At 61.8% G+C, this 6959-nt stretch overlaps 1 long non-coding RNA gene across 1 annotated transcript; it reads right to left on the bottom strand.

Annotated features, from left to right (window-relative positions):
• Positions 1-1343: 1343 nt before the first annotated feature.
• Positions 1344-2913, bottom strand: LOC133228230 (uncharacterized). The gene is made up of 2 exons (XR_009730141.1): positions 2834-2913; positions 1344-2347 (listed from the first exon to the last, which is right to left on the bottom strand). It is a non-coding gene; the product is annotated as an uncharacterized LOC133228230 (long non-coding RNA).
• Positions 2914-6959: the final 4046 nt, after the last annotated feature.

Below are 6959 nucleotides of genomic sequence, written 5' to 3'. Positions count from 1 at the left end.
GAGAGAGCAGGGGCAGGGTATGGCAGAGCCCAGACCACAGGCGCACAGCACAGGTTGGACAGGAGCCTGGTGCAGAAAGCTGTCAACAGAGCTCAGAGCGGGGGTCTGGGCAGCAGTTGAGCAGGACCCCGAGGGCGAGTGTCCCGGGCGGGGGGAGGGAGGTCACTCACAGAGGCTCTGAGGGCGGACCTGGGGGCACAGTGGGGATGCCCTCTGACTAGAGAAAGAGGCTGCATGGGGAGGGGGCGGCAGTGAGAGCCGACCCACCCCCTGCAGACCTGGGCTCCCCGCAGCAGTGGGCAGTGAGGGGCTAGGCGGCAGGACCCAGTGGGGACCCCCAGGCCCAGAGAGGAGGGGCCAGGGAGACTGAAGCCACAGTGCAGCGAAGTCCCTGTGTGACCGCGGCCACACCCGGCTCTCGGCCGGGCCACCCTCCCGGAGGCCAGGAGGGCTCCGTCACCTCCAGAGTCATCAGTTACACAGCGAGTGGTGGGACCGTGGCTCCTGCTTCCTCGTCCTCCCCAGAGCCCAGGGCCTGGGGACCTGCAGCTCAGGACTGGGTTTGGACCCGCTGTCTGGCCGCGTCTGGCAGTCTGGGAGGTGGTCACTGCCTAGAGAGCAGAGGGGCCACCTCCCAGGGGTCTGGCCCCCGCGTCCAGCCTGCCGCTGGGTGGCCTCGGCCCAGCGGGTCAGCCTTCTCAGCATCCAGATCCAGACCCTCACAGGGCCCAGGACACCTTCCAAGAACATCAGTCCTGCCCCTCCTCACGTGGACCTCTGAAGCTCCCCCCTGCCTCCCTGCGGATGGAACTCCCAAACCCCACTCCGCCCTCCAGGACTCAGAAACCGCCCCACAGGACAAGCTGGGGTCAACAGTATAGGCTTTGAAGTCCCATAAACTGTATCTGAATCACAGCTCTGCCACTCACCAGCTTTGACCCGGGCCGAGTGCACTAACCTCTCAGAGCCCCGGGCTCCTCAGGCGTCAGACGGAGACGTATTATCCACATGTGTATCTGTCACAAGGAAACCGTGCGAACAGCGCACCCGCACACGGCAGAGGCCCCTCCTGCTGGCCCCGCCTCCAGGTCACATCCACGGCTTCCTTCCCACCTGATCCCACTCATCTGGCGGCCTTGGGCAGGCCGGGCCTCGTCTCCAGCAGCAGACAGCCGAGGACAACGGTCAACCCTCTCGGGTCTGGGGGAGGGCAGGGCAGGTTGTGGGCTGGACGGGGCCTCCAGAGACACCTGGTGATCACGGCTGCCCAGTGTGATGAGACGCACATGCAATTAAAGTCTTTGAGTAGCTGCATTTAAATAAGTGAAAAGAAACCAGTGAAATTAATTTTGATAATATTTTTATTTAACACAATATACCCAAAATATTAGGGCTTCCCTGATAGCTCAGTTGGTAAAGAATCCGTGTGCAATGCAGGAGACCCCGGTTTGATTCTTGGGTCGGGAAGATCTGCTGGAGAAGGGATAAGCTACCCACTCCAGTATTCATGGGCTTCCCTTGTGGCCCAGCTGGTAAAGAATCCGTCTGCAATGTCGGTAGACCTGGGTTCGATCCCTGGGTTGGGAAGATCCCCTGGAGAAGGGAAAGGCTACCCACTCCAGTATTCTGGCCTGGAGAATTCCGTGGACTGTATAGTCCATGGGGTCGCAAAGAGTCGGACATGACTGAGTGACTCACTTTCATCCTCTTCAGTATGTAATTAATACAAAAAAATGTTGCAATATTTTGACATTTTCTCCTATGAAGTATTTCTTCAGACTGGCCCCAAGGTTTCTCCCCACTTCACCCCACACATAAGTGACAGCCTGGGAGGGGTGTGAGTCCCAGGGTGGACCTGCCCTCCCAGCTCCACCTCAGAGGGGAGCAGACACCTAGGCCCAGGCTTGGTGCTTCCCCGGAAGGAGCCAGAACCCCTGCCCCTGGGGAGGCCTGCGAGGCCCTGGCCTCCTGCCTGGTCTTGCCCACTGGGCGGCCAGCTGGGCTTGGGATCCTGGGGGGCACAGCCACACCTCATGGTGACAGCCCCCATTTCGGCCAGCATACACTGCCCACCTCAATCCCGGCACGTCTGTGGGTGGTTGTCGGGTGACGGGAACTCCCAGCCCAGCAGAGACACCCACTGGGCGCACTCTACCCTGTGCCCACTCCTCACCTCGACCCGGGCCCCTCCCGGGCGCAGCTGTGGGTCCTGGCAGGGCCCCCTCCTCATCTGTACAACTGGCAGGGACACCCCTTGTAGGGCGTGAGAAACATACAAGTTCGCCGGTAAAGACCCAGGTCACACAGACGTCCTCGCTGAGTGTCTGACCACTTCCTCCGGCCCCTCCTGCTAGAAGACCGCCCCGTGAGGGCCTCCTGCCAGCCCCTTCACAGTGAGAGGTGTCCCCGGTGCCCTGACTGCACCCCTCTCTGGACCAGGCCTGGTGTCAGGCCCTCAAAGTGGGTCTCTCAGAACCCATGGCACCCCCGGGCCCCTGGACCTGGGCACAGAGCAGGGCTGCTCCTGGTGGCACCCACTCCGTATCTGCTTTTGGTATTAAGGTTTCAAATACTGTTATTTGAATATTCATTTGCTCATCTGGCTGTGCTGGGTCTCGGCTGCAGCATGGGGGATATTTCGTTGCAGCGTGTGCAATCTATAGCTGTGGCTATGGGATCTAATTCCCTGACCAGGGATCGAACCTGGGGCCCCTGCACTGGGAGTGTGGAGTCTTAGCCACTGGACCAGCTGGGGGGCGTCCCAAATACTGCTACTTGGAAGGAGACTTCTGGGGCCCCTAAATGTGCAAGTCTCACATTCACAGCCTCTCACCTGATGAACTGGGACACGGAGGCGCCATCACACACAGCGAGATGCTGGCTGGGCACTGAGGCTGAGGCTCTCATGACTACAGGGGGTAGTGGGGGGCGGGGGGCGGCCAGGCCAGGCCAGGCCTGCAGCAGGTGGCTGCCAACACTGGGCAGGGCCCCACTGCCCTTCCCCAGGCCAGGGTTGGGGCCGGCCTCCGGGGCAGCTCAGACTCACCCTCGTCTGTCAACACCCAAGGGGCAGAGCACCAGCTCCCAGCGCCCAGCTTTCTTGGGCCTCGGCGGGCACCACACTTGGTCAAGCAGAGAGCTCAGAGGCACGAGTGGACTCAGCCTGGAACCCTGTGAGTTCAGCGAAGTCACCAAACCTGGCTGGGGGCACCCAGGGGCCCTCTACTGTGGACACTCTGAGGGGCCCTGTGTCCAGGAGGGCAAGGCCGTGGAGAAAAGGCTTTGCACATACAAATTCGCACCTAGAGCAGCGGGGGGAGGGGGAGACAGGCCAGCGCGGGCAGTGGGATGTGGGGGCCAGAGCCATGGGAGGGTCCCCGTGGGTCCCCCCGACGCCGCTGAGTGACGGGCCCATCAGGCCTCGCCCCGTACGGGCCGCGCTCGGAGCTTCCGGCCTCACCCGGCGCAGGCCGCAAGTTCTTGCCTCCTTCTGGTCCTCAGCCCCGCTGCGGGGCGGGCAGGGTCCTGCTCAGTCCCAGGAGGCTCTGCCTGCCCGCGGCCTCATCTCCCTGCGTCTACCGCCCGCCGCCCTCCTCCCTCGGCCAGGGCCGGTCCACCACCGGCCGGGAGGGAGGAGGCCGTCACGGTCCCCGCGGAGAAGGGCTGGGAGCACCCAGATCACAGGGCGTGAGCTGCCGGCGGCTTGGGGAGGCAGGCTGGGAGCCGCGTCTCAGCGCTTGGGAAGCGGGGTGCAAGCTCGGGCAGCTCCCCTGACGCAGGCGGGGGGCGGGGGGGGGGGGGGGGCAGGTCCCGCGCCAGCCCCCACCCGAGAGCCGCCCCAGGCCCGGGGGCGGGGAGGTCCTCCAGTCGGCGTCCTGCGCATCCAGTGCACTTTTCCTGGGAGTCCGGAGCCCACACCCTGGGCCTGGCCTCCTGGTGGGGCCGAGCGGCCTTGCCTACATCTGGAAGAGGAGGCTCCCGAGTGGCAGCTCCCTGGGCGAGGCCGGGCCTCGGGGCCGGGCGGGTCCACTAGCCACAGTGCCCAGGGATCGACAGAGCCGCACCCCCGACACCTGGAACAGTGGGAGCGCCTCATTCCACCTCCTGGGACCAAACCCACTCCCGCCTCCCCGCCAAGATATGGTCTGACCGGCCCTGCCCCTATGGAAGCAGGAGCAAGCCTGGCTTCCACAACTGCGGCGGGAGACCAGCAGCGTCCTGCCAGAAAAAAAAGAGGAGCCCGGCAGGCGCCCGCCCAGGAGCTGACGGGGAGCTTGGCGGTGCCTGAGATGCTGCCGGGATGCGCCAACATGGACCAACGCCCTAATCATTTAAACACAAAAGACACCTCTCAGGAAGGAGTTTGAAAGCTCAGCAGCACGAGGGCCTCCTTCCACCGAAACCCAGGAACGGTGGGAGGGGCTCGCCTGCCCCTCCCCCTCCTGCCCTGCGGCCCTGCCCCGCCACCCCCCAGCTCCGTGGGCCGCAGTACACACTGTCATTCCAGCTCGCTGTCCTGGGACAGTTGCAGAGGTGGAACAGGATCGAACAGGACAACGGACGGTGGTGGCGCTCAGCGCCGGCTACAGGCTCCCTGAGTCCACGGCCCTGTGGGCGCCTGGCTGAGCTGTGAGCGGGGCTCAGCTTCAGGGGCGGCGCGGGCTGGGCTCCCATCCAACAGGGACTCCCATGTTCCCCAGCAGCTGGCCCTGAGCTAGGAGGGCGTCCCGGCTCCCCCAGGAGGAGGGTGTGAGGGGCAGACAATAGGGCTGGGAGTCCACGCGGGAAGGAGAGCCCCGCAGAGGATGGCCAGGGGTGGGGTGCAGGCTGGCCCGGCTCCACCCTGGCCGTAGGTCTGGGGCTGAGCTGGGCAGGGCGGTCACCCCCAAGGAAGGCTAGTGCTGGCTGGCTGCAGACCCCGGTGGGTGAGAAGGTCGCTGCCCTGGGAGGTACTGAGAAGAAGCGCATGCCTACCCAGGGGTCACCCTCCCGGGGCCTGTGCCCAGCCTGCCCCCACATCACCGCCATGTCACAGGAGACAGCGAAGCAGGCTGTCCTCCGGCCACGCCCTCATCCGGCCACGCCCAGCTCCGGCCGCCCACCCGCCCGCTCCTGGCTGGACAGGAGGGGCCCCCACCGCCAGGGAGCGTGGGCTTCTGCCCCTGCCGGCCGTGGTGTCCTCTGTCAGCGCCTGTCCACTCTCCTTGGCCAAGGCCATGCTCTGTCCTCGACGGGCCAGTCTACAGTCCTGCGCCAGCCGCTGAGCCAGGCCCTCGGGGCTCTACTGCGGCAAGGCCCCTGGCAGCGCTCCCTGACCCTCAGAGGGACCCCGCTCGCGGCCCGGGGAAAAGGAACGGGTCAGCCTGACTTCCTGAGGCCCGGGGGGAAGGTGCTGAGGACACCTAAGCGGGCCCAGGCGGCAGTGCCAGGCAGAATGTGGCATCTGGCCGGGTCCTGCTGGCCCTGCCCACCGCCCACCCCCATAGGTCGTGAAGGACACCCAGACCTCAGGGGCCTGCCTCCCGACCACCCCTGGGAAGCCCCTCCTGGTGACACCCAGTGCCCGATCCCCGACACTGAAAACCCCAGGCTGAGGATGGCGGAGGGTGGGGGGTGGGGGCTGGGGGAGACACCCCTCCGCCACGCTGGGGACAGGGCTCCTGGTGCACCATGAAGGTCTCCCAGAGGACCCCGGGGAGGGAGAGGGAGGACCTGCTGGTGCCCACCCTGTGGTCCCGGCTCCAGACGCCTGCCCCGCCCCACGCAGCCCCCTTTACTGAAGGGACGGTTTGCGGGTCCCGCTGCAAAGCCTGTGGCGCCACCTGGTGGTCACCTCTGCGATGGCAGGCCGCCAGGCCTGGGACTCAGGAGGGCGCTAGGGTTAGGTATGGACCTAACAGAAGCAGAAGATATTAAGAAGAGGTGGCAAGAATACACAGAAAAACTATACAAAAAAGATCTTCATGACCCAGATAACCACGATTGTGTGATCACTCACCTAGAGCCAGACATCCTGGAATGTGAAGTCAAGTGGGCCTTAGAAAGCATCACTACGAAAAAAGCTAGTGGAGGTGATGGAATTCCAGTTGAGCTATTTCAAATCCTAAAGGATGATGCTGTTAAAGTGCTGCACTCAATATGCCAGCAAATGTGGACAACTCAGCAGTGACCACAGGACTGGAAAAGGTCAGTTTTCATTCCAATCCCAAAGAAAGGCAATGCCAAAGAATGCTCAAACTACCGCACAATTGCACTCATCTCACACGCTAGTAAAGTAATGCTCAAAATCCTCCAAGCCAGGCTTCAGCAATACGTGAACCGTGAACTTCCTGATGTTCAAGCTGGTTTTAGAAAAGGCAGAGGAACCAGAGACCAGATTGCTAACATCCGCTGGATCATGGAAAAAGCAAGAGAATATTACAAAAACATCTACTTCTGCTTTATTGACTATGCCAAAGCCTTTGACTGTGTGGATCACAACAAACTAGAAAATTCTGAAAGAGATGGGAATACCAGACCACCTGACCTGCCTTCTGAGAAACCTATGTGCAGGTCAGGAAGCAACAGTTAGAACTGGACATGGAACAACAGACTGGTTCCAAATTGGGAAAGGAGTACGTCAAGGCTGTATGTTGTCACCCTGCTTATTTAACTTCTATGCAGAATACATCATGAGAAACACTGGGCTGGAAGAAGCACAAGCTGGAATCAAGATTGCTGGGAGAAATATCAATAACCTTAGATAAGCAGATGACACCACCCTTATGGCAGAAAGCGAAGAAGAACTTTCATAAAAAAAAAGCCTCCTGATGAAAGAGAGTGAAACCCAAGATTCAGAAAACTAAGATCATGGCATCCAGTCCCATCAGTTCAATGGCAAATAGATGGGGAAACAATGGAAACAGTGACAGACTTTATTTTTGGAGGCTCCAAAATCACTGCAGATGGTGATTGCAGTC

Source organism: Bos javanicus, chromosome 16 (assembly GCF_032452875.1).
Source record: "Bos javanicus breed banteng chromosome 16, ARS-OSU_banteng_1.0, whole genome shotgun sequence".
Classification (NCBI taxonomy): Eukaryota; Metazoa; Chordata; class Mammalia; order Artiodactyla; family Bovidae; genus Bos; species Bos javanicus.
This window is presented reverse-complemented; position numbering and strand designations above follow the sequence as displayed.